Genomic DNA, 25,328 nt, shown 5'->3' with positions numbered 1-25,328 from the left:
GCCGTTTTATGTGACAATTTCCGTCGCCATGCTGTCGACGAAACGCCAGAATAGTAAATAGTCTTATTGCGTCGAGGCACTTTCTGACCAATTAGAGGTCGAATATCATTGGCGTCCTGCTCTGTTCTTGTGTCTGGTCGAAAAACAGACAAGTAAGCTCTCGCTGTCAGAGTAGTTATTTTATTGAAATTTTCGTCATGTCAAAACAGCACGAGATTGCGATATCATGAAAATGTGTTAGGCCGACTACAATTACAAATTTCGCGCGATACTTCATACGTGAATACAGCGCAGCGATCAAATTGATCGAGTTTGTGCGAAAAAAATGAAAAAGCCGCCTACTACACCCGGTATTTCCAGCCGGTCACCCATGCAAGTACTAACCGGGCCCAACGTTGCTTGACTTCCGAGATCGGACGAGATCGGGTATATTTAACGTGGTATGGTCGTAGGCGACAGATTGTGACAGTTTCTGCCGTTTTATGTGACATTGTCCGTTTCTCTACGGCGTTTGCGATATAATGAAAATGCGTTAGGCCGACTACAATTACAAATTTCGCGCGATATTTCATATGAGAATAGTGCACAGCAATCGAATTGATCGAGTTTGTACGACAAAAATGCAAAAGCAGCCTAATACTACACCCGGTATTCCCTGCCGGTCACCCATGCAAGTACTAACCGGGCCCAACGTTGCTTGACTTCTGAGATCGGACGAGATCGGGTGTATTCAATGTGGTATGGTCGTAGGCGACAGCGGTTACGATCTGTGCCGTTTTATGTGACAATTTCCGTCGCCACGCTGTCAACGAGACGCCTGAAAAGCAGATTGTCTGATTGCTCTGAGGCACTTTCGGACGAACTGGTCGAAAAACACACATAAAACTTAAGCTCTCCGTGTCAGAGTTTATTATATTGCAATTCTCGTCATGCCAAAACGGCACGAGATGGCGATATATTGAAAACGGCCCCGTACAACTACAAATTGAGCGCGAGTTCATAGCTGAAAGAAGCGGCGGCCAGCAAATGATGACATTCATAGATGTACGTGCAATCAAATTGATCGAGTTTGTGCGAAAAAAGTCCAAAAGCCGCCTACCTACACCCGGTATTCCCAGCCGGTCACCCATGCAAGTACTAACCGGGCCCAACGTTGCTTGACTTCCGAGATCGGACGAGATCGGGTATATTCAACGTGGTATGGTCGTAGGCGACAGATTGTGACAGTTTCTGCCGTTTTATGTGACATTGTTCGTTTCTCTAAGCATAAGGCGATTGCGATATAATTAAAATGCGTTAGGCCGACTACAATTACAAATTCCGCGGGATAGTTCATATGAGAATAGTGCACAGCAATCGAATTGATCGAGTTTGTGCGACAAAAGTGCAAAAGCCGCCTACCTACACCCGGTATTCCCAGCCGGTCACCCATGCAAGTACTAACCGGGCCCAACATTGCTTGACTTCCGAGATCGGACGAGATCGGGTGTATTCAACGTGGTATGGTCGTAGGCGACAGCGGTTACGATCTGTGCCGTTTTATGTGACAATTTCCGTCGCCATGCTGTCGACGAGACGCCAGAAAAGCACATTGTCTGATTGCGGCGGGGCATTTTCGACCCATCTGCCAGTGGTCGAATATCGTTGGCATCCTGCTCTGTTCTTGTATCTTGTCGACAAACACACAAGTAAGCTCTCGCTGTCAGAGTCGTTATTTTATTGCACTTTTCGTCATGTGAAAACAGCACGAGATTTCGATATAATGACAATGTGTCAGGCCTAGTATAACTACCAATTGAAATAAGCGGCGGCCAGCAAATGATGACAATCATAGTTGTACGTAGGCCTACGTGCGCATACAAAACAGTTGCAATCAAAACGATCGAGTTTGCGCACAAAAAATGCAAAAGCCGCCTACCTACACCCTGTATTCCCAGCCGGTCACCCATGCAAGTACTAACCGGGCCCAACATTGCTTGACTTCCGAGATCGGACGAGATCGGGTGTATTCAACGTGGTATGGTCGTAGGCGACAGTGGTTACGATTTGTGCCGTTTTATGTGACAATTTCCGTCGCCATGCTGTCGACGAGACGCCAGAATAGTAGATAGTCTTATTGCGCCGAGGCACTTTCTGACCAATTAGAGGTCGAATATCATTGGCGTCCTGCTCTGTTCTTGTGTCTGGTCGAAAAACAGACAAGTAAGCTCTCGCTGTCAGAGTAGTTATTTTATTGGAATTTTCGTCATGTCAAAACAGCACGAGATTGCGATATCATGAAAATGTGTTAGGCCGACTACAATTACAAATTTCGCGCGATACTTCATACGTGAATACAGCGCAGTGATCAAATTGATCGAGTTTGTGCGAAAAAAATGAAAAAGCCGCCTACTACACCCGGTATTCCCAGCCGGTCACCCATGCAAGTACCAACCGGGCCCAACGTTACTTGACTTCCGAGATCGGGTATATTCAACGTAGTATGGTCGTAGGCGACAGATCCTGTCAGTTTCTGCCGTTTTATGTGACATTGTCCGTTTCTTTAAGACGATTGCGATATAATGAAAATGCGTTAGGCCGACTACAATTACAAATTTCGCGCGATACTTCATACGTGAATACAGCGCAGCGATCAAATTGATCGAGTTTGTGCGAAAAAAATGAAAAAGCCGCCTACTACACCCGGTATTCCCAGCCGGTCACCCATGCAAGTACTAACCGGGCCCAACGTTACTTGACTTCCGAGATCGGGTATATTCAACGTGGTATGGTCGTAGGCGACAGATCGTGACAGTTTCTGCCGTTTTATGTGACATTGTCCGTTTCTCTAAGACGATTGCGATATAATGAAAATGCGTTAGGCCGACTACAATTACAAATTTCGCGCGATACTTCATACGTGAATACAGCGCAGCGATCAAATTGATCGAGTTTGTGCGAAAAAAATGAAAATGCCGCCTACTACACACGGTATTCCCAGCCGGTCACCCATGCAAGTACTAACCGGGCCCAACGTTACTTGACTTCCGAGATCGGACGAGATCGGGTATATTCAACGTGGTATGGTCGTAGGCGACAGATTGTGACAGTTTCTGCCGTTTTATGTGACATTGTCCGTTTCTCTACGGCGTTTGCGATATAATGAAAATGCGTTAGGCCGACTACAATTACAAATTTCGCGCGATAGTTCATATGAGAATAGTGCACAGCAATCGAATTGATCGAGTTTGTACGACAAAAATGCAAAAGCAGCCTAATACTACACCCGGTATTCCCTGCCGGTCACCCATGCAAGTACTAACCGGGCCCAACGTTGCTTGACTTCCGAGATCGGACGAGATAGGGTGTATTCAACGTGGTATGGTCGTAGGCGACAGCGGTTACGATCTGTGCCGTTTTATGTGACAATTTCCGTCGCCACGCTGTCAACGAGACGCCTGAAAAGCAGATTGTCTGATTGCTCTGAGGCACTTTCGGACGAACTGGTCGAAAAACACACATAAAACTTAAGCTCTCCGTGTCAGAGTTTATTTTATTGCAATTCTCGTCATGCCAAAACGGCACGAGATGGCGATATATTGAAAACGGCCCCGTACAACTACAAATTGAGCGCGAGTTCATAGCTGAAAGAAGCGGCGGCCAGCAAATGATGACATTCATAGATGTACGTGCAATCAAATTGATCGAGTTTGTGCGAAAAAAGTCCAAAAGCCGCCTACCTACACCCGGTATTCCCAGCCGGTCACCCATGCAAGTACTAACCGGGCCCAACGTTGCTTGACTTCCGAGATCGGACGAGATCGGGTATATTCAACGTGGTATGGTCGTAGGCGACAGATTGTGACAGTTTCTGCCGTTTTATGTGACATTGTCCGTTTCTCTACGGTGTTTGCGATATAATGAAAATGCGTTAGGCCGACTACAATTACAAATTTCGCGCGATAGTTCATATGAGAATAGTGCACAGCAATCGAATTGATCGAGTTTGTACGACAAAAATGCAAAAGCAGCCTAATACTACACCCGGTATTCCCTGCCGGTCACCCATGCAAGTACTAACCGGGCCCAACGTTGCTTGAATTCCGAGATCGGACGAGATCGGGTGTATTCAACGTGGTATATGGTCGTAGGCGACAGCGGTTACGATCTGTGCCGTTTTATGTGACAATTTCCGTCGCCACGCTGTCAACGAGACGCCTGAAAAGCAGATTGTCTGATTGCTCTGAGGCACTTTCGGACGAACTGGTCGAAAAACATACATAAAACTTAAGCTCTCCGTGTCAGAGTTTATTTTATTGCAATTCTCGTCATGCCAAAACGGCACGAGATGGCGATATATTGAAAACGGCCCCGTACAACTACAAATTGAGCGCGAGTTCATAGCTGAAAGAAGCGGCGGCCAGCAAATGATGACATTCATAGATGTACGTGCAATCAAATTGATCGAGTTTGTGCGAAAAAAGTCCAAAAGCCGCCTACCTACACCCGGTATTCCCAGCCGGTCACCCATGCAAGTACTAACCGGGCCCAACGTTGCTTGACTTCCGAGATCGGACGAGATCGGGTATATTCAACGTGGTATGGTCGTAGGCGACAGATTGTGACAGTTTCTGCCGTTTTATGTGACATTGTCCGTTTCTCTAAGCATAAGGCGATTGCGATAAAATTAAAATGCGTTAGGCCGACTACAATTACAAATTCCGCGGGATAGTTCATATGAGAATAGTGCACAGCAATCGAATTGATCGAGTTTGTGCGACAACAGTGCAAAAGCCGCCTACCTACACCCGGTATTCCCAGCCGGTCACCCATGCAAGTACTAACCGGGCCCAACATTGCTTGACTTCCGAGATCGGACGAGATCGGGTGTATTCAACGTGGTATGGTCGTAGGCGACAGCGGTTACGATCTGTGCCGTTTTATGTGACAATTTCCGTCGCCATGCTGTCGACGAGACGCCAGAAAAGCACATTGTCTGATTGCGCCGGGGCATTTTCGACCCATCTGCCAGTGGTCGAATATCGTTGGCATCCTGCTCTGTTCTTGTATCTTGTCGACAAACACACAAGTAAGCTCTCGCTGTCAGAGTAGTTATTTTATTGCACTTTTCGTCATGTGAAAACAGCACGAGATTTCGATATAATGACAATGTGTCAGGCCTAGTATAACTACCAATTGAAATAAGCGGCGGCCAGCAAATGATGACAATCATAGTTGTACGTAGGCCTACGTGCGCATACAAAACAGTTACAATCAAAACGATCGAGTTTGCGCACAAAAAATGCAAAAGCCGCCTACCTACACCCGGTATTCCCAGCCGGTCACCCATGCAAGTACTAACCGGGCCCAACATTGCTTGACTTCCGAGATCGGACGAGATCGGGTGTATTCAACGTGGTATGGTCGTAGGCGACAGTGGTTACGATTTGTGCCGTTTTATGTGACAATTTCCGTCACCATGCTGTCGACGAGACGCCAGAATAGTAGATAGTCTTATTGCGCCGAGGCACTTTCTGACCAATTAGAGGTCGAATATCATTGGCGTCCTGCTCTGTTCTTGTGTCTGGTCGAAAAACAGACAAGTAAGCTCTCGCTGTCAGAGTAGTTATTTTATTGGAATTTTCGTCATGTCAAAACAGCACGAGATTGCTATATCATGAAAATGTGTTAGGCCGACTACAATTACAAATTTCGCGCGATACTTCATACGTGAATACAGCGCAGCGATCAAATTGATCGAGTTTGCGCACAAAACATGAAAATGCCGCCTACTACACCCGGTATTCCCAGCCGGTCACCCATGCAAGTACTAACCGGGCCCAACGTTACTTGACTTCCGAGATCGGGTATATTCAACGTAGTATGGTCGTAGGCGACAGATCCTGTCAGTTTCTGCCGTTTTATGTGACATTGTCCGTTTCTTTAAGACGATTGCGATATAATGAAAATGCGTTAGGCCGACTACAATTACAAATTTCGCGCGATACTTCATACGTGAATACAGCGCAGCGATCAAATTGACCGAGTTTGTGCGAAAAAAATGAAAAAGCCGCCTACTACACCCGGTATTCCCAGCCGGTCACCCATGCAAGTACTAACCTGGCCCAACGTTACTTGACTTCCGAGATCGGGTATATTCAACGTGGTATGGTCGTAGGCGACAGATCGAGACAGTTTCTGCCGTTTTATGTGACATTGTCCGTTTCTCTAAGACGATTGCGATATAATGAAAATGCGTTAGGCCGACTACAATTACAAATTTCGCGCGATACTTCATACGTGAATACAGCGCAGCGATCAAATTGATCGAGTTTGTGCGAAAAAAATGAAAAAGCCGCCTACTACACCCGGTATTTCCAGCCGGTCACCCATGCAAGTACTAACCGGGCCCAACGTTGCTTGACTTCCGAGATCGGACGAGATCGGGTATATTCAACGTGGTATGGTCGTAGGCGACAGATTGTGACAGTTTCTGCCGTTTTATGTGACATTGTCCGTTTCTCTACGGCGTTTGCGATATAATGAAAATGCGTTAGGCCGACTACAATTACAAATTTCGCGCGATAGTTCATATGAGAATAGTGCACAGCAATCGAATTGATCGAGTTTGTACGACAAAAATGCAAAAGCAGCCTAATACTACACCCGGTATTCCCTGCCGGTCACCCATGCAAGTACTAACCGGGCCCAACGTTGCTTGACTTCCGAGATCGGACGAGATCGGGGGTATTCAACGTGGTATGGTCGTAGGCGACAGCGATTACGATCTGTGCCGTTTTATGTGACAATTTCCGTCGCCACGCTGTCAACAAGACGCCTGAAAAGCAGATTGTCTGATTGCTCTGAGGCACTTTCGGACGAACTGGTCAAAAAACACACATAAAACTTAAGCTCTCCGTGTCAGAGTTTATTTTATTGCAATTCTCGTCATGCCAAAACGGCACGAGATGGCGATATATTGAAAACGGCCCCGTACAACTACAAATTGAGCGCGAGTTCATAGCTGAAAGAAGCGGCGGCCAGCAAATGATGACATTCATAGATGTACGTGCAATCAAATTGATCGAGTTTATGCGAAAAAAGTCCAAAAGCCGCCTATCTACACCCAGTATTCCCAGCCGGTCACCCATGCAAGTACTAACCGGGCCCAACGTTGCTTGACATCCGAGATCGGACGAGATCGGGTATATTCAACGTGGTATGGTCGTAGGCGACAGTGGTTACGATTTGTGCCGTTTTATGTGACAATTTCCGTCGCCATGCTGTCGACGAGACGCCAGAATAGTAGATAGTCTTATTGCGCCGAGGCACTTTCTGACCAATTAGAGGTCGAATATCATTGGCGTCCTGCTCTGTTCTTGTGTCTGGTCGAAAAACAGACAAGTAAGCTCTCGCTGTCAGAGTAGTTATTTTATTGGAATTTTCGTCATGTCAAAACAGCACGAGATTGCGATATCATGAAAATGTGTTAGGCCGACTACAATTACAAATTTCGCGCGATACTTCATACGTGAATACAGCGCAGTGATCAAATTGATCGAGTTTGTGCGAAAAAAATGAAAATGCCGCATACTACACCCGGTATTCCCAGCCGGTCACCCATGCAAGTACTAACCGGGCCCAACGTTACTTGACTTCCGAGATCGGGTATATTCAACGTAGTATGGTCGTAGGCGACAGATCCTGTCAGTTTCTGCCGTTTTATGTGACATTGTCCGTTTCTTTAAGACGATTGCGATATAATGAAAATGCGTTAGGCCGACTACAATTACAAATTTCGCGCGATACTTCATACGTGAATACAGCGCAGCGATCAAATTGACCGAGTTTGTGCGAAAAAAATGAAAAAGCCGCCTACTACACCCGGTATTCCCAGCCGGTCACCCATGCAAGTACTAACCTGGCCCAACGTTACTTGACTTCCGAGATCGGGTATATTCAACGTGGTATGGTCGTAGGCGACAGATCGTGACAGTTTCTGCCGTTTTATGTGACATTGTCCGTTTCTCTAAGACGATTGCGATATAATGAAAATGCGTTAGGCCGACTACAATTACAAATTTCGCGCGATACTTCATACGTGAATACAGCGCAGCGATCAAATTGATCGAGTTTGTGCGAAAAAAATGAAAAAGCCGCCTACTACACCCGGTATTTCCAGCCGGTCACCCATGCAAGTACTAACCGGGCCCAACGTTACTTGACTTCCGAGATCGGACGAGATCGGGTATATTCAACGTGGTATGGTCGTAGGCGACAGATCGAGACAGTTTCTGCCGTTTTATGTGACATTGTCCGTTTCTCTAAGACGATTGCGATATAATGAAAATGCGTTAGGCCGACTACAATTACAAATTTCGCGCGATACTTCATACGTGAATACAGCGCAGCGATCAAATTGATCGAGTTTGTGCGAAAAAAATGAAAAAGCCGCCTACTACACCCGGTATTTCCAGCCGGTCACCCATGCAAGTACTAACCGGGCCCAACGTTGCTTGACTTCCGAGATCGGACGAGATCGGGTATATTCAACGTGGTATGGTCGTAGGCGACAGATTGTGACAGTTTCTGCCGTTTTATGTGACATTGTCCGTTTCTCTACGGCGTTTGCGATATAATGAAAATGCGTTAGGCCGACTACAATTACAAATTTCGCGCGATAGTTCATATGAGAATAGTGCACAGCAATCGAATTGATCGAGTTTGTACGACAAAAATGCAAAAGCAGCCTAATACTACACCCGGTATTCCCTGCCGGTCACCCATGCAAGTACTAACCGGGCCCAACGTTGCTTGACTTCCGAGATCGGACGAGATCGGGTGTATTCAACGTGGTATGGTCGTAGGCGACAGCGGTTACGATCTGTGCCGTTTTATGTGACAATTTCCGTCGCCACGCTGTCAACGAGACGCCTGAAAAGCAGATTGTCTGATTGCTCTGAGGCACTTTCGGACGAACTGGTCAAAAAACACACATAAAACTTAAGCTCTCCGTGTCAGAGTTTATTTTATTGCAATTCTCGTCATGCCAAAACGACACGAGATGGCGATATATTGAAAACGGCCCCGTACAACTACAACCCAGCAAACACAGTACAGACCAAAGATGTAGAAAAGCCGAGCCGATATAGTAGATATTAGATCTCGGCAGGTCGTAGAAAGGGGGATTTTGTGTCGACTCAATTCAACGTCTTTTCCATGTCCTTCAATAATGTAAATATTATGCAGATGCTACAGCCTTTAAACATGGTGAGTAGAATGTAGATCCTACGTTAGAAGAAGAAGATCCTGATATAATAACCTGTTTTCTACCACTATGGGCTTAACCTGATCACGGCTGCGTACACACACCACATTATTTACTACATATTAATCACATTTGTGATAATTTAATTTCAAACGAATTGGCAATAATGCCGTTGTAAAAAATAAAACGAACAAACGAACGAATGTCTTTAGAAAGAAAGTGAAAACAGTCCTTATCATCAGGTTTCATCTTCTGATGAGCCAGTCAAATAACCAGCATGCGGCCTTTTTTCTCAACACACTGCAGAAATAAAATGAAAATGATGATTAATAGCTAAGACATTCGTACTGCGAAAATGGCAGAGGTAGCGACTAACGAATGACTCCTACATTTTTTTCGCCCATACTTACTAAAATGGATTCGATTCTGAACTATTTCCACTAAGTTTTCAAGTTTTATTATTATATTTTTTAATATTATATGACTAGAGAACTGACTTCAATCGTCACTTCTACTTGATTATCAAGATCAACGATGACTACTTCAGCACTCTTTGAAAACAGCCACTAACACAAAAAGAATTCTTGACTAAAATTTCTTCACATTCTGTCCAAAATGATCAATTCAACAATCCAAATGAATCAGTTATTTGGCAGCTAGTTGGAGAGATATATACTCAAGTCTAGAAAGTGGAATGATACTCTGCCTGGAAAGCTGAAGACCTAACAATATTGTGTACAGAGAACAAAACATTTGAGTGGCGGCACTGGTATAGACATTAATAAATTATTAGAATTGACAGCAAGATAACCAGCAAGACATTAAAATGAGAATTAGTGCAGTTTCTTAGGCTGTAGTGATACTCAGCCAGTAATTGACCTAGCAGAGAGCAAAACGTTGTAAATAAAGCGAGCGAAACCTCCGACAAATGATACGATAAAACATTAGAATCGACAGTCTTACTAGAAGCAGAATAACAATCATGAGGGGTTAGAGAACAGAAGCCCGGGAAGTGACCATCAGAAATTACTGCATACTGGCCGAACAAATCCATGACCACTAACAAATGGTCTTTCAATAGTCAATATTGATACCAAATGACACCACCCCTATTTCATAGCAACATTAAGCAAATACAGCGCTGGAGTCAACCTTATATAAGCCCTAACCAAACGCCCATTAGTTTTCCCACCTACTACTTCGCGGATGGAAATACGCATTAAAGCGAACGGACGCGACTTGTCACACTCTTGCTATTTCTGCTCCTTTTTTCTCTTCGTTCCTCTTCTCTGTCGCTTCCGCTTGAGGAGAGAAACAGTCGGCCGCGTTTACGGATCGTGAATTCCCGGTGGGTGATTCTTCCTCGAATGGTCAGCACCTTGAAAATTGAGAACAATGTGGTTGCAAAATGCATGACAATTTGAAAGTTACATCATTCTAATTATTCCAGTTATGGCCGTGAATCGTTACAAGTGCGGTAACCATAAGAATTATTACTATACTTCAACTACAAATACAATACATTGTATAAAATGATTACCAATTCTTTTACGTTGATCGAGTCCCAAATAGATGAAATATGTCAAAGAATTTGCTAAATTTTTGTATAATTTGACAGATCGGAAATCTTCTCAAAGTGCACCTTTCAAAAATTTGATATCAAGACTCCCAACATTTTACAATTCGAAGTTGGATGGCTTCACCAATACAAGCAAACAGTTTGTATCGCAATTGACAATTATGTAGAGAACGCTGCGAGACATATGAGTAGGCCTACCCTAAAACGTTTCTCTCACATGGACATTAGGGCTCTTAAAATATGACTTTTTTTCTCAAATCGTTCTGGCTACTTGATAATATTGTTAGGTTACCTAATTTAAGCCTAAACACAAAATTTGGTTCAATTCCAGCCAGTAACCGCTTTGCTACAGGAGAAGAAAGTTTCTATTTATTATATAAAAATAAATAGGTAATAAAAATTTGAAAATTTTCTGTTCACCCCATGAAAGTGTTAGGCTGTCTATAGAAACGATGCTCACCAAATTTGGTTCAATTCCAACCAGTGGAAGCGGAGATATTGCCGTCGAAAATTTGGATTTGAATAAAATAGTATTTACGGTGACCGATTCTTTGTTTACTTATTAAAGTTGTGCTCACCGTAAGTACTATCTTATTAAAATCCAAATTTTTCGACAGCAATAACTCCGCTTCCACTGGTTGGAATTGAACCAAATTTGGTGAGCATCGTTTCTATAGACAGCCTAACACTTTCATGGGGTTAACAGAAAATCTTCAAATTTTCATTTTTATATAATAAATAGGAACTTTCTTCTCTTGTAGCAAAGCAGATACTGGCTGGATTTGAACCATATTTTGTTTGTAGGCTTAAATTAGGTAACCTAACAATTTTATCAAGTAGCCAGTACGATTTGAGAAAAAAAGTCATTTTTGAAGAGCCCTACTGTTCATGACCGTCCACGTTTAGAGTTGCATCTCAAAGATGCTAAAATAAGCCTAAATATAATCCAAGCAATACGATCGTCCACTTTGACTGACTGAATTTCTAAAAACACCTTGATAGCTTCCACATCTTACGTTTATATATACTGTCTGCTATCGGCACAACAAAGTAGGCCTATTTAAAAATACCAAAACAGATTCAACATACCACATCTCTTGCAAAGGCTTTTGCTTTCATTCAATTTTCCATCAAACTTCTTTAAATCCTCCTTTGTGGTGAGTTGCTTTGGAATTCTTCTAGGATCAATTCCGATATTGTTTTATCATATACAAACTATGGCGGAATAAAAGTTTCGGATAAGTTCTAAAACGAACACAATTTTCCACACAAAAGTCAATTGCCACACGAAATGCCAAATGCTACGGTCTCATTTTACAAGGTATGGCGAGGAAACGTAGTGGTACGTCCCATTATAGCTAAACACCAATGAATTGCGGGTTCGAGCGTGACACGTCGACTCCATAATTCCTACCGAAGTGTTGACCGTTTATCTAGGCTCCTCCTCGCCATCTGATTCGCATAGCCATGTCTTAAAAAGCCTAGGAGTGGGCCGTGCTGTAAGTGGGCAGATGGTTGCCGATGCACCCGGCACTTGGTGAATTCGGCCGCACAAACTCGGCACTTGGTGAATTCGGCCCTCGGGAAATTTTGAAATGAAGTGTATTTACAGCTATTAATATGAATTATCAAACTAATAATAGTATTATCAAGTGATTCGTCAATCTTGTAAGGAGGTCAGGGCATCCGTAGATCGCGCAGTCACGGCGTGATTAGATCACGGATTGCGTAGCCACGGGAAATAACACAGCGCTCATATACCGACCACGCGCGGTCTGCTTGGAATCGATGGCGTGAGTCACGGGCCTGTGTCGTGTAAGTTTTGAGAAGATGGATCTTGGCGTTGTATGTGAGATCAAAACTGTGGAACATCAAGCGGCGCTTCTTCGTTTATCGATCACGACAAGCCAGTGTTCCTCATCAACAAATGTTTCGCATGATCACGTCAAAATAAATTATTTTTTGCCTTTGGAGAGACGATCCCACTCTGGGATTAGGGTGTCTCGATAACACGGTTGAAGGATCCCAAGATTACGAGATCTACCACGAGCCACGACACGTTTAAATTTCCTTTTTGATACTGTTCATTCATACTAAATGCATTTCTAATGCGAAGGTCTTCTAGTGCCAATTCCTCCAAGGGCCGAGTTCACCAAGTGAAGAGCGTCGCGTTATTTCCCGCAATTACGCAATCTGTGATCTAATCACGCCGTGACTGTGTGATCTACGTATGCCCTGACCGCCGTACAACATTGACAACCACTCAAAGTGCCAAGTTCACCGGCAAACATTCCAGTAACCAATCATGGTGACCGGTACCGCTACGAGATCTACCACGGCCGAATTCACCAAGTGCCGAGTTTGTGCGGCCAAATTCACCAAGTGCCGAGTTCACTGGTAATCGGGCAGATACGGAATAATAATAAGAACCGGCCTGGTGTAAAATGACCAGTGTAGTCGAACCACCACCATGAACACCACAAACAAACAAATAAACATCTAACAAGGAAAAGAAATTACCTTTGCAGCCTTTGACAAACACAGTTACCATTGAAACCAGCAATTAAGGTCTTATTCGAAAGCAGAATAACAACTGTTTTAGTGGACATATCAAATCAAATGTTGGAAAGTTCATGTAAAATAGCCCAAAATATTATCTTACTGTGACCATATTCCATCAATATGGTCTGGCTAGCCAAATTCTCTGGCCAACATAATCAAGCTGCGTTTGGTTTCAACGATTAATAATCTTGTCACTGGATTCGAGGTATAATTGCACTCAAATATCAAATTTTGCTCCATTAATCAACATCAAGTTGAAAATTTCCATTCTTGCACCAACTTTTATAAAATCATGAATCAGTGTTCTACAGGAATGTATCTATATGACTTATATACCTAGGAAATTCAAGCATAAATATTATGATATACCGTAGGTATAGGTACCGGTAATTCAGATGTTTGAAGCGAATTATAGTGGTCTAATTTCACTAAATTAGAGCGAAATGCCAGCAATATAATTGTAATCTAATTCGGAAAAACGGTTTAGCTCTAATTCTAACCTGGAAAAGCTGAAACTTTTCTATAGTTGTCTACACCTGTTTTGCAGAAAGTCAAACAGCTCTAGGCGTCATATACTACAGGCAATTCGAAATACCCCATAAGCTATATGCTACTGCATATATACCTTTAACCCGCTACCTCAGTCAGTCACAATTCCTATATATTTACGGCATTTACCATACAGAAAGAGCGAACTATGCCTGGCTGCGACCTGTTGCGCTTCAAATCTTTGTATGGCGCGATGACGTAAAATTTGAATCGCCGAAATATTCTAGAAGTCACGCATCGATAATCATATTCCTAAACGTACAACATATCACTTATTTAGTTATTCTCTGAATAAAACTATTAACCATACTCGTTGAACATGCGAGATTACCGAAAGAGCGAATATATATATAATGAAGATCATATATATCAGAGGAAAACAAAACTATTCGACTTTAGAGCAACAACACGAATATACAACACCGGTGACATCCTCACGCAATAAAACGAAGGGAGAACATTGTTTTCTAATGGATAGAACGAAGCTACCGCATGAGATCGAACAAAACCGGATAGAATTCATCGTGATTGAATGTACCGACAAAGTCATCCTTTCTACGTATTTTAGTCGTACCCGCGAGAGATAGAAAATTTGCATTATTAGGTTAACTACCGGATATAACGAAGCCTAATGGATAGAACGAAGCTACCGCATGAGATCGAACAAAACCGGATAGAATTCATCGTGATTGAATGTACCGACAAAGTCATCCTTTCTACGTATTTTAGTCGTACCCGCGAGAGATAGAAAATTTGCATTATTAGGTTAACTACCGGATATAACGAAGCCTAATGCATGAGATGGAACAACACCGAGTATGAATTTATTCTGATTGAATATAACCACAAGACCATCCTACTACGTATTTTAGACATTCCCTCGACACTTAGAAAATCAGAACCTAATCGAGATGATCCCGGATGATCCTTTTACGGTTTTGTGTTTGCTGGGAAATTGAGCGCGAGTTCATAGCTGAAAGAAGCGGCGGCCAGCAAATGATGACATTCATAGATGTACGTGCAATCAAATTGATCGAGTTTGTGCGAAAAAAGTCCAAAAGCCGCCTACCTACACCCGGTATTCCCAGCCGGTCACCCATGCAAGTACTAACCGGGCCCAACGTTGCTTGACATCCGAGATCGGACGAGATCGGGTATATTCAACGTGGTATGGTCGTAGGCGACAGATTGTGACAGTTTCTGCCGTTTTATGTGACATTGTCCGTTTCTCTAAGCATAAGGCGATTGCGATATAATTAAAATGCGTTAGGCCGACTACAATTACAAATTCCGCGGGATAGTTCATATGAGAATAGTGCACAGCAATTGAATTGATCGAGTTTGTGCGACAAAAGTGCAAAAGCCGCCTACCTACACCCGGTATTCCCAGCCGGTCACCCATGCAAGTACTAACCGGGCCCAACATTGCTTGACTTCCGAGATCGGACGAGATCGGGTGTATTCAACGTGGTATGGTCGTAGGCGACAGCGGTTACGATCTGTGCCGTTTTATGTGACAATTTCCGTCGCCATGCTAACGACGAGACGCCAGAAAAGCACATTGTCTGATTGCGCCGGGGCATTTTCGACCCATCTGCCAGTGGTCGAATATCGTTGGCATCCTGCTCTGTTCTTGTATCTTGTCGACAAACACACAAGTAAGCTCTCGCTGTCAGAGTAGTTATTTTATTGCACTTTTCGTCATGTGAAAACAGCACGAGATTTCGATATAATGACAATGTGTCAGGCCTAGTATAACTACCAATCTAAATAAGCGGCGGCCAGCAAATGATGACAATCATAGTTGTACGTATGCCTACGTGCGCATACAAAACAGTTGCAATCAAAACGATCGAGTTTGCGCACAAAAAATGCAAAAGCCGCCTACCTACACCCGGTATTCCCAGCCGGTCACCCATGCAAGTACTAACCGGGCCCAACGTTACTTGACTTCCGAGATCGGACGAGATCGGGTATATTCAACGTGGTATGGTCGTAGGCGACAGATCGAGACAGTTTCTGCCGTTTTATGTGACATTGTCCGTTTCTCTAAGACGATTGCGATATAATGAAAATGCGTTAGGCCGACTACAATTACAAATTTCGCGCGATACTTCATACTTGAATACAGCGCAGCGATCAAATTGATCGAGTTTGTGCGAAAAAAATGAAAAAGCCGCCTACTACACCCGGTATTCCCAGCCGGTCACCCATGCAAGTACTAACCGGGCCCAACGTTACTTGACTTCCGAGATCGGACGAGATCGGGTATATTCAACGTGGTATGGTCGTAGGCGACAGATCGAGACAGTTTCTGCCGTTTTATGTGACATTGTCCGTTTCTCTAAGACGATTGCGATATAATGAAAATGCGTTAGGCCGACTACAATTACAAATTTCGCGCGATACTTCATACGTGAATACAGCGCAGCGATCAAATTGATCGAGTTTGTGCGAAAAAAATGAAAAAGCCGCCTACTACACCCGGTATTTCCAGCCGGTCACCCATGCAAGTACTAACCGGGCCCAACGTTGCTTGACTTCCGAGATCGGACGAGATCGGGTATATTCAACGTGGTATGGTCGTAGGCGACAGATTGTGACAGTTTCTGCCGTTTTATGTGACATTGTCCGTTTCTCTACGGCGTTTGCGATATAATGAAAATGCGTTAGGCCGACTACAATTACAAATTTCGCGCGATAGTTCATATGAGAATAGTGCACAGCAATCGAATTGATCGAGTTTGTACGACAAAAATGCAAAAGCAGCCTAATACTACACCCGGTATTCCCTGCCGGTCACCCATGCAAGTACTAACCGGGCCCAACGTTGCTTGACTTCCGAGATCGGACGAGATCGGGTGTATTCAACGTGGTATGGTCGTAGGCGACAGCGGTTACGATCTGTGCCGTTTTATGTGACAATTTCCGTCGCCACGCTGTCAACGAGACGCCTGAAAAGCAGATTGTCTGATTGCTCTGAGGCACTTTCGGACGAACTGGTAAAAAAACACACATAAAACTTAAGCTCTCCGTGTCAGAGTTTATTTTATTGCAATTCTCGTCATGCCAAAACGGCACGAGATGGCGATATATTGAAAACGGCCCCGTACAACTACAAATTGAGCGCGAGTTCATAGCTGAAAGAAGCGGCGGCCAGCAAATGATGACATTCATAGATGTACGTGCAATCAAATTGATCGAGTTTGTGCGAAAAAAGTCCAAAAGCCGCCTACCTACACCCGGTATTCCCAGCCGGTCACCCATGCAAGTACTAACCGGGCCCAACGTTGCTTGACATCCGAGATCGGACGAGATCGGGTATATTCAACGTGGTATGGTCGTAGGCGACAGATTGTGACAGTTTCTGCCGTTTTATGTGACATTGTCCGTTTCTCTAAGCATAAGGCGATTGCGATATAATTAAAATGCGTTAGGCCGACTACAATTACAAATTCCGCGGGATAGTTCATATGAGAATAGTGCACAGCAATCGAATTGATCGAGTTTGTGCGACAAAAGTGCAAAAGCCGCCTACCTACACCCGGTATTCCCAGCCGGTCACCCATGCAAGTACTAACCGGGCCCAATATTGCTTGACTTCCGAGATCGGACGAGATCGGGTGTATTCAACGTGGTATGGTCGTAGGCGACAGCGGTTACGATCTGTGCCGTTTTATGTGACAATTTCCGTCGCCATGCTGTCGACGAGACGCCAGAAAAGCACATTGTCTGATTGCGCCGGGGCATTTTCGACCCATCTGCCAGTGGTCGAATATCGTTGGCATCCTGCTCTGTTCTTGTATCTTGTCGACAAACACACAAGTAAGCTCTCGCTGTCAGAGTAGTTATTTTATTGCACTTTTCGTCATGTGAAAACAGCACGAGATTTCGATATAATGACAATGTGTCAGGCCTAGTATAACTACCAATCTAAATAAGCGGCGGCCAGCAAATGATGACAATCATAGTTGTACGTATGCCTACGTGCGCATACAAAACAGTTGCAATCAAAACGATCGAGTTTGCGCACAAAAAATGCAAAAGCCGCCTACCTACACCCGGTATTCCCAGCCGGTCACCCATGCAAGTACTAACCGGGCCCAACGTTACTTGACTTCCGAGATCGGACGAGATCGGGTATATTCAACGTGGTATGGTCGTAGGCGACAGATCGAGACAGTTTCTGCCGTTTTATGTGACATTGTCCGTTTCTCTAAGACGATTGCGATATAATGAAAATGCGTTAGGCCGACTACAATTCAGTGTTGGGATGACTCGAGTCATGACTTGACTCGAGTCAGACTCGAGTCACCTTTTTCGCATGACTTGACTTGACTCGAGTCACCTTGCTAAAATGACTTGACTTGACTTGACTCGGCGTATCAGAAATGTGGATTGACTCGTGACTCGGAGCACAATTCACGAGTCAATTTCAAGTCATCAAGTAATCGGTGCCGATAAAAATCACTGTATCTTGGACATGTTCTGATTGTTCGCGAAACGCTTGTGTAACCCGTGAGAGCGACCAATCATTCAATGAGCGTGCATTTCACCGAGCCTCGATTGTTCTCTCACAAATAGATTGAACGAAGTGATCAAAGCTTAAAGCTTACGTTGTTGTAACTGTAGTGTTAAAGTAATAGAATAGCAAAATGTATATTTCTGTTCTCTGTTCTTATCTTACCTTAACCAAATCGATTGTTTTATTGAAATTGAAGTCGATTATAGTTTATATAATCCTCAACCATTGGCGCAGGCTCGAATGGTATCATATCTATTTGTAAATGGGTAACATATTGCATCTTCTCAGTTCGTTTCTCCATTCTCTATTTTGGTTGGTAACTATAAACTGAGGCTATGCAATTACGTGGTTTAACAGTTCTACGCATATGTGAGCGATACAGCGCCTTCTATCGTGTATATTTAACTCTATATTCGGTCATTGGTTCGGAATCAATGACCAATGACCACTCAAACTGTATTTCAGACAGCTAGCAAATTGCAATGACGTAATCATGCCTCATACATACATCGAAAAGGCAACTTGACTTGAAATGTGACTTGACTCGTGACTTGACTTGACTTGACTCGACTTGACTCGAGTCACCTCCAAAAATCGAGTGACTTGACTTGACTCGAGTCACCTTTGAAAACCGATTGACTTGACTTGACTCGAGTCAAAATGTGCAATGACTCGAAATGACTCGTGACTCGAAGGTAGTGACTTGATCCCAACACTGCTACAATTACAAATTTCGCGCGATACTTCATACGTGAATACAGCGCAGCGATCAAATTGATCGAGTTTGTGCGAAAAAAATGAAAATGCCGCCTAGTACACCCGGTATTCCCAGCCGGTCACCCATGCAAGTACTAACCGGGCCCAACGTTACTTGACTTCCGAGATCGGACGAGATCGGGTATATTCAACGTGGTATGGTCGTAGGCGACAGATCGAGACAGTTTCTGCCGTTTTATGTGACATTGTCCGTTTCTCTAAGACGATTGCGATATAATGAAAATGCGTTAGGCCGACTACAATTACAAATTTCGCGCGATACTTCATACGTGAATACAGCGCAGCGATCAAATTGATCGAGTTTGTGCGAAAAAAAATGAAAAAGCCGCCTACTACACCCGGTATTCCCAGCCGGTCACCCATGCAAGTACTAACCGGGCCCAACGTTACTTGACTTCCGAGATCGGACGAGATCGGGTATATTCAACGTGGTATGGTCGTAGGCGACAGATCGAGACAGTTTCTGCCGTTTTATGTGACATTGTCCGTTTCTCTAAGACGATTGCGATATAATGAAAATGCGTTAGGCCGACTACAATTACAAATTTCGCGCGATACTTCATACGTGAATACAGCGCAGCGATCAAATTGATCGAGTTTGTGCGAAAAAAATGAAAAAGCCGCCTACTACACCCGGTATTCCGAGCCGGTCACCCATGCAAGTACTAACCGGGTCCAACGTTACTTGACTTCCGAGATCGGACGAGATCGGGTATATTCAACGTGGTATGGTCGTAGGCGACAGATCGAGACAGTTTCTGCCGTTTTATGTGACATTGTCCGTTTCTCCAAGACGATTGCGATATAATGAAAATGCGTTAGGCCGACTACAATTACAAATTTCGCGCGATACTTCATACGTGAATACAGCGCAGCGATCAAATTGATCGAGTTTGTGCGAAGAAAATGAAAATGCCGCCTACTACACCCGGTATTCCCAGCCGGTCACCCATGCAAGTACTAACCGGGCCCAACGTTACTTGACTTCCGAGATCGGACGAGATCGGGTATATTCAACGTGGTATGGTCGTAGGCGACAGATCGAGACAGTTTCTGCCGTTTTATGTGACATTGTCCGTTTCTCTAAGACGATTGCGATATAATGAAAATGCGTTAGGCCGACTACAATTACAAATTTCGCACGATACTTCATCATCATCATCATTGGTTTATTAGCAATTTTATCAGTTCAATACACCACAAAAAATGCGATACAATGAAAAGACAGGAAGATGTCGAAGCGACAAGGAGTAGTCTATGGAATCTGACACCCACCTTGGCCTAGGCGATGTAAAGAGGAGGCATGCACACTGAATGAAAGTAAAGAAGATAGTATAGAAAAAGAATGCGACAAGAAATAGGGCGGCATGTCATGGGAAGCGAGATCGATAGGTCAGTCGTGGTCCGGTAATCTTGAGGATGTACTGTATTTATTTAGTAGTAATTGCTTGTATTTCGACTTGAATGTGGACATGCTCGTCGACTGTCGGATGGCCGGCGGGATACTGTTCCACACATCAGGTCCGGCATATTTGATGGAGCGATGATCTTCGCGGTCGATCATATGATATTTGGACGACGTGGACGCGCGTGTGTTGTACTTGTGCGCTTTTGATTCAGAGGTAAAGAAGTCATTGAAGTATTCGGGGCAATGACCGCAGTGAAACTGATACATAAACTTGACGATTTCTAGTTTCCGCATATCTTCTATGTTTAGGACGCCGTGAATACAGCGCAGCGATCAAATTGATCGAGTTTGTGCGAAAAAAATGAAAAAGCCGCCTACTACACCCGGTATTCCCAGCCGGTCACCCATGCAAGTACTAACCGGGCCCAACGTTACTTGACTTCCGAGATCGGACGAGATCGGGTATATTCAACGTGGTATGGTCGTAGGCGACAGATCGTGACAGTTTCTGCCGTTTTATGTGACATTGTCCGTTTCTCTAAGACGATTGCGATATAATGAAAATGCGTTAGGCCGACTACAATTACAAATTTCGCGCGATACTTCATACGTGAATACAGCGCAGCGATCAAATTGATCGAGTTTGTGCGAAAAAAATGAAAAAGCCGCCTACTAAACCCGGTATTTCCAGCCGGTCACCCATGCAAGTACTAATCTGGCCCAACGTTGCTTGACTTCCGAGATCGGACGAGATCGGGTATATTCAACGTGGTATGGTCGTAGGCGACAGATTGTGACAGTTTCTGCCGTTTTATGTGACATTGTCCGTTTCTCTACGGCGTTTGCGATATAATGAAAATGCGTTAGGCCGACTACAATTACAAATTTCGCGCGATAGTTCATATGAGAATAGTGCACAGCAATCGAATTGATCGAGTTTGTACGACAAAAATGCAAAAGCAGCCTAATACTACACCCGGTATTCCCTGCCGGTCACCCATGCAAGTACTAACCGGGCCCAACGTTGCTTGAATTCCGAGATCGGACGAGATCGGGTGTATTCAACGTGGTATATGGTCGTAGGCGACAGCGGTTACGATCTGTGCCGTTTTATGTGACAATTTCCGTCGCCACGCTGTCAACGAGACGCCTGAAAAGCAGATTGTCTGATTGCTCTGAGGCACTTTCGGACGAACTGGTCGAAAAACACACATAAAACTTGAACTCTCCGTGTCAGAGTTTATTTTATTGCAATTCTTGTCATGCCAAAACGGCACGAGATGGCGATATATTGAAAACGGCCCCGTACAACTACAAATTTAGCGCGAGTTCATAGCTGAAAGAAGCGGCGGCCAGCAAATGATGACATTCATAGATGTACGTGCAATCAAATTGATCGAGTTTGTGCGAAAAAAGTCCAAAAGCCGCCGACCTACACCCGGTATTCCCAGCCGGTCACCCATGCAAGTACTAACCGGGCCCAACGTTGCTTGACTTCCGAGATCGGACGAGATCGGGTATATTCAACGTGGTACGGTCGTAGGCGACAGATTGTGACAGTTTCTGCCGTTTTATGTGACATTGTCCGTTTCTCTAAGCATAAGGCGATTGCGATATAATTAAAATGCGTTAGGCCGACTACAATTACAAATTCCGCGGGATAGTTCATATGAGAATAGTGCACAGCAATCGAATTGATCGAGTTTGTTCGACAAAAGTGCAAAAGCCGCCTACCTACACCCGGTATTCCCAGCCGGTCACCCATGCAAGTACTAACCGGGCCCAACATTGCTTGACTTCCGAGATCGGACGAGATCGGGTGTATTCAACGTGGTATGGTCGTAGGCGACATTGGTTACGATTTGTGCCGTTTTATGTGACAATTTCCGTCGCCATGCTGTCGACGAGACGCCAGAATAGTAGATAGTCTTATTGCGCCGAGGCACTTTCTGACCAATTAGAGGTCGAATATCATTGGCGTCCTGCTCTGTTCTTGTGTCTGGTCGAAAAACAGACAAGTAAGCTCTCGCTGTCAGAGTAGTTATTTTATTGGAATTTTCGTCATGTCAAAACAGCACGAGATTGCGATATCATGAAAATGTGTTAGGCCGACTACAATTACAAATTTCGCGCGATACTTCATACGTGAATACAGCGCAGCGATCAAATTGATCGAGTTTGTGCGAAAAAAATGAAAATGCCGCCTACTACACCCGGTATTCCCAGCCGGTCACCCATGCAAGTACTAACCGGGCCCAACGTTACTTGACTTCCGAGATCGGACGAGATCGGGTATATTCAACGTGGTATGGTCGTAGGCGACAGATCGAGACAGTTTCTGCCGTTTTATGTGACATTGTCCGTTTCTCTAAGACGATTGCGATATAATGAAAATGCGTTAGGCCGACTACAATTACAAATTTCGCGCGATAGTTCATATGAGAATAGTGCACAGCAATCGAATTGATCGAGTTTGTACGACAAAAATGCAAAAGCAGCCTAATACTACACCCGGTATTCCCAGCCGGTCACCCATGCAAGTACTAACCGGGCCCAACGTTACTTGACTTCCGAGATCGGGTATATTCAACGTAGTATGGTCGTAGGCGACAGATCCTGTCAGTTTCTGCCGTTTTATGTGACATTGTCCGTTTCTTTAAGACGATTGCGATATAATGAAAATGAGTTAGGCCGACTACAATTACAAATTTCGCGCGATACTTCATACGTGAATACAGCGCAGCGATCAAATTGATCGAGTTTGTGCGAAAAAAATGAAAAAGCCGCCTACTACACCCGGTATTTCCAGCCGGTCACCCATGCAAGTACTAACCGGGCCCAACATTGCTTGACTTCCGAGATCGGACGAGATCGGGTGTATTCAACGTGGTATGGTCGTAGGCGACAGTGGTTACGATTTGTGCCGTTTTATGTGACAATTTCCGTCGCCATGCTGTCGACGAGACGCCAGAATAGTAAATAGTCTTATTGCGTCGAGGCACTTTCTGACCAATTAGAGGTCGAATATCATTGGCGTCCTGCTCTGTTCTTGTGTCTGGTCGAAAAACAGACAAGTAAGCTCTCGCTGTCAGAGTAGTTATTTTATTGAAATTTTCGTCATGTCAAAACAGCACGAGATTGCGATATCATGAAAATGTGTTAGGCCGACTACAATTACAAATTTCGCGCGATACTTCATACGTGAATACAGCGCAGCGATCAAATTGATCGAGTTTGTGCGAAAAAAATGAAAAAGCCGCCTACTACACCCGGTATTTCCAGCCGGTCACCCAAGCAAGTACTAACCGGGCCCAACGTTGCTTGACTTCCGAGATCGGACGAGATCGGGTATATTTAACGTGGTATGGTCGTAGGCGACAGATTGTGACAGTTTCTGCCGTTTTATGTGACATTGTCCGTTTCTCTACGGCGTTTGCGATATAATGAAAATGCGTTAGGCCGACTACAATTACAAATTTCGCGCGATATTTCATATGAGAATAGTGCACAGCAATCGAATTGATCGAGTTTGTACGACAAAAATGCAAAAGCAGCCTAATACTACACCCGGTATTCCCTGCCGGTCACCCATGCAAGTACTAACCGGGCCCAACGTTGCTTGACTTCTGAGATCGGACGAGATCGGGTGTATTCAACGTGGTATGGTCGTAGGCGACAGCGGTTACGATCTGTGCCGTTTTATGTGACAATTTCCGTCGCCACGCTGTCAACGAGACGCCTGAAAAGCAGATTGTCTGATTGCTCTGAGGCACTTTCGGACGAACTGGTCGAAAAACACACATAAAACTTAAGCTCTCCGTGTCAGAGTTTATTTTATTGCAATTCTCGTCATGCCAAAACGGCACGAGATGGCGATATATTGAAAACGGCCCCGTACAACTACAAATTGAGCGCGAGTTCATAGCTGAAAGAAGCGGCGGCCAGCAAATGATGACATTCATAGATGTACGTGCAATCAAATTGATCGAGTTTGTGCGAAAAAAGTCCAAAAGCCGCCTACCTACACCCGGTATTCCCAGCCGGTCACCCATGCAAGTACTAACCGGGCCCAACGTTGCTTGACTTCCGAGATCGGACGAGATCGGGTATATTCAACGTGGTATGGTCGTAGGCGACAGATTGTGACAGTTTCTGCCGTTTTATGTGACATTGTTCGTTTCTCTAAGCATAAGGCGATTGCGATATAATTAAAATGCGTTAGGCCGACTACAATTACAAATTCCGCGGGATAGTTCATATGAGAATAGTGCACAGCAATCGAATTGATCGAGTTTGTGCGACAAAAGTGCAAAAGCCGCCTACCTACACCCGGTATTCCCAGCCGGTCACCCATGCAAGTACTAACCGGGCCCAACATTGCTTGACTTCCGAGATCGGACGAGATCGGGTGTATTCAACGTGGTATGGTCGTAGGCGACAGCGGTTACGATCTGTGCCGTTTTATGTGACAATTTCCGTCGCCATGCTGTCGACGAGACGCCAGAAAAGCACATTGTCTGATTGCGCCGGGGCATTTTCGACCCATCTGCCAGTGGTCGAATATCGTTGGCATCCTGCTCTGTTCTTGTATCTTGTCGACAAACACACAAGTAAGCTCTCGCTGTCAGAGTAGTTATTTTATTGCACTTTTCGTCATGTGAAAACAGCACGAGATTTCGAT

At 44.4% G+C, this 25,328-nt stretch overlaps 1 long non-coding RNA gene, 20 other non-coding genes and 28 pseudogenes across 21 annotated transcripts in view; 1 reads left to right on the top strand and 48 right to left on the bottom strand.

Annotated features, from left to right (window-relative positions):
* Positions 1 to 25,328, top strand: part of LOC145444709 (uncharacterized) — a 231,741-nt gene that overhangs the window by 131,292 nt on the left and 75,121 nt on the right. The window lies entirely within an intron of this gene.
* LOC145454413 (5S ribosomal RNA) lies at positions 336 to 454 on the bottom strand (annotated as a pseudogene).
* Positions 634 to 752, bottom strand: LOC145451004 (5S ribosomal RNA; annotated as a pseudogene).
* On the bottom strand, positions 1,093 to 1,212 carry LOC145453927 (5S ribosomal RNA). The gene has a single exon (XR_013919975.1). It is a non-coding gene; the product is annotated as a 5S ribosomal RNA (ribosomal RNA).
* On the bottom strand, positions 1,395 to 1,514 carry LOC145453770 (5S ribosomal RNA). Its single transcript, XR_013919899.1, has one exon. It is a non-coding gene; the product is annotated as a 5S ribosomal RNA (ribosomal RNA).
* Positions 1,912 to 2,031, bottom strand: LOC145450697 (5S ribosomal RNA; annotated as a pseudogene).
* LOC145451493 (5S ribosomal RNA) lies at positions 2,386 to 2,494 on the bottom strand (annotated as a pseudogene).
* On the bottom strand, positions 2,671 to 2,779 carry LOC145451287 (5S ribosomal RNA; annotated as a pseudogene).
* LOC145454379 (5S ribosomal RNA) lies at positions 2,956 to 3,074 on the bottom strand (annotated as a pseudogene).
* LOC145450966 (5S ribosomal RNA) lies at positions 3,254 to 3,372 on the bottom strand (annotated as a pseudogene).
* Positions 3,713 to 3,832, bottom strand: LOC145453919 (5S ribosomal RNA). The gene has a single exon (XR_013919973.1). It is a non-coding gene; the product is annotated as a 5S ribosomal RNA (ribosomal RNA).
* LOC145451354 (5S ribosomal RNA) lies at positions 4,012 to 4,132 on the bottom strand (annotated as a pseudogene).
* Positions 4,473 to 4,592, bottom strand: LOC145453913 (5S ribosomal RNA). Its single transcript, XR_013919972.1, has one exon. It is a non-coding gene; the product is annotated as a 5S ribosomal RNA (ribosomal RNA).
* LOC145453764 (5S ribosomal RNA) lies at positions 4,775 to 4,894 on the bottom strand. Its single transcript, XR_013919898.1, has one exon. It is a non-coding gene; the product is annotated as a 5S ribosomal RNA (ribosomal RNA).
* LOC145453750 (5S ribosomal RNA) lies at positions 5,292 to 5,411 on the bottom strand. The gene has a single exon (XR_013919896.1). It is a non-coding gene; the product is annotated as a 5S ribosomal RNA (ribosomal RNA).
* On the bottom strand, positions 5,766 to 5,874 carry LOC145451431 (5S ribosomal RNA; annotated as a pseudogene).
* On the bottom strand, positions 6,051 to 6,159 carry LOC145451046 (5S ribosomal RNA; annotated as a pseudogene).
* On the bottom strand, positions 6,336 to 6,454 carry LOC145453430 (5S ribosomal RNA). Its single transcript, XR_013919761.1, has one exon. It is a non-coding gene; the product is annotated as a 5S ribosomal RNA (ribosomal RNA).
* On the bottom strand, positions 6,634 to 6,752 carry LOC145450736 (5S ribosomal RNA; annotated as a pseudogene).
* On the bottom strand, positions 7,094 to 7,211 carry LOC145450961 (5S ribosomal RNA; annotated as a pseudogene).
* Positions 7,567 to 7,675, bottom strand: LOC145451506 (5S ribosomal RNA; annotated as a pseudogene).
* LOC145451040 (5S ribosomal RNA) lies at positions 7,852 to 7,960 on the bottom strand (annotated as a pseudogene).
* On the bottom strand, positions 8,137 to 8,255 carry LOC145453884 (5S ribosomal RNA). Its single transcript, XR_013919960.1, has one exon. It is a non-coding gene; the product is annotated as a 5S ribosomal RNA (ribosomal RNA).
* On the bottom strand, positions 8,432 to 8,550 carry LOC145453425 (5S ribosomal RNA). Its single transcript, XR_013919760.1, has one exon. It is a non-coding gene; the product is annotated as a 5S ribosomal RNA (ribosomal RNA).
* LOC145450288 (5S ribosomal RNA) lies at positions 8,730 to 8,848 on the bottom strand (annotated as a pseudogene).
* Positions 15,000 to 15,119, bottom strand: LOC145450580 (5S ribosomal RNA; annotated as a pseudogene).
* On the bottom strand, positions 15,302 to 15,421 carry LOC145453746 (5S ribosomal RNA). The gene has a single exon (XR_013919895.1). It is a non-coding gene; the product is annotated as a 5S ribosomal RNA (ribosomal RNA).
* Positions 15,819 to 15,938, bottom strand: LOC145450432 (5S ribosomal RNA; annotated as a pseudogene).
* On the bottom strand, positions 16,115 to 16,233 carry LOC145452947 (5S ribosomal RNA). Its single transcript, XR_013919598.1, has one exon. It is a non-coding gene; the product is annotated as a 5S ribosomal RNA (ribosomal RNA).
* On the bottom strand, positions 16,410 to 16,528 carry LOC145453422 (5S ribosomal RNA). The gene has a single exon (XR_013919759.1). It is a non-coding gene; the product is annotated as a 5S ribosomal RNA (ribosomal RNA).
* LOC145450281 (5S ribosomal RNA) lies at positions 16,708 to 16,826 on the bottom strand (annotated as a pseudogene).
* LOC145450574 (5S ribosomal RNA) lies at positions 17,167 to 17,286 on the bottom strand (annotated as a pseudogene).
* On the bottom strand, positions 17,469 to 17,588 carry LOC145450584 (5S ribosomal RNA; annotated as a pseudogene).
* LOC145450426 (5S ribosomal RNA) lies at positions 17,986 to 18,105 on the bottom strand (annotated as a pseudogene).
* LOC145454710 (5S ribosomal RNA) lies at positions 19,270 to 19,388 on the bottom strand (annotated as a pseudogene).
* LOC145452938 (5S ribosomal RNA) lies at positions 19,566 to 19,684 on the bottom strand. The gene has a single exon (XR_013919595.1). It is a non-coding gene; the product is annotated as a 5S ribosomal RNA (ribosomal RNA).
* LOC145454651 (5S ribosomal RNA) lies at positions 19,861 to 19,979 on the bottom strand (annotated as a pseudogene).
* Positions 20,156 to 20,274, bottom strand: LOC145452930 (5S ribosomal RNA). The gene has a single exon (XR_013919591.1). It is a non-coding gene; the product is annotated as a 5S ribosomal RNA (ribosomal RNA).
* Positions 21,019 to 21,137, bottom strand: LOC145452925 (5S ribosomal RNA). The gene has a single exon (XR_013919590.1). It is a non-coding gene; the product is annotated as a 5S ribosomal RNA (ribosomal RNA).
* LOC145454660 (5S ribosomal RNA) lies at positions 21,314 to 21,432 on the bottom strand (annotated as a pseudogene).
* On the bottom strand, positions 21,612 to 21,732 carry LOC145451343 (5S ribosomal RNA; annotated as a pseudogene).
* LOC145450675 (5S ribosomal RNA) lies at positions 22,077 to 22,192 on the bottom strand (annotated as a pseudogene).
* LOC145453741 (5S ribosomal RNA) lies at positions 22,375 to 22,494 on the bottom strand. The gene has a single exon (XR_013919893.1). It is a non-coding gene; the product is annotated as a 5S ribosomal RNA (ribosomal RNA).
* On the bottom strand, positions 22,849 to 22,967 carry LOC145452918 (5S ribosomal RNA). The gene has a single exon (XR_013919589.1). It is a non-coding gene; the product is annotated as a 5S ribosomal RNA (ribosomal RNA).
* LOC145453347 (5S ribosomal RNA) lies at positions 23,432 to 23,550 on the bottom strand. The gene has a single exon (XR_013919739.1). It is a non-coding gene; the product is annotated as a 5S ribosomal RNA (ribosomal RNA).
* LOC145450308 (5S ribosomal RNA) lies at positions 23,905 to 24,023 on the bottom strand (annotated as a pseudogene).
* LOC145450903 (5S ribosomal RNA) lies at positions 24,203 to 24,321 on the bottom strand (annotated as a pseudogene).
* On the bottom strand, positions 24,662 to 24,781 carry LOC145453906 (5S ribosomal RNA). The gene has a single exon (XR_013919968.1). It is a non-coding gene; the product is annotated as a 5S ribosomal RNA (ribosomal RNA).
* LOC145453735 (5S ribosomal RNA) lies at positions 24,964 to 25,083 on the bottom strand. The gene has a single exon (XR_013919892.1). It is a non-coding gene; the product is annotated as a 5S ribosomal RNA (ribosomal RNA).

Source organism: Botryllus schlosseri, chromosome 1, assembly GCF_051294905.1.
Source record: "Botryllus schlosseri isolate E-star chromosome 1, Bs_hap1, whole genome shotgun sequence".
Taxonomy (NCBI): Eukaryota; Metazoa; Chordata; class Ascidiacea; order Stolidobranchia; family Styelidae; genus Botryllus; species Botryllus schlosseri.
This window is presented reverse-complemented; position numbering and strand designations above follow the sequence as displayed.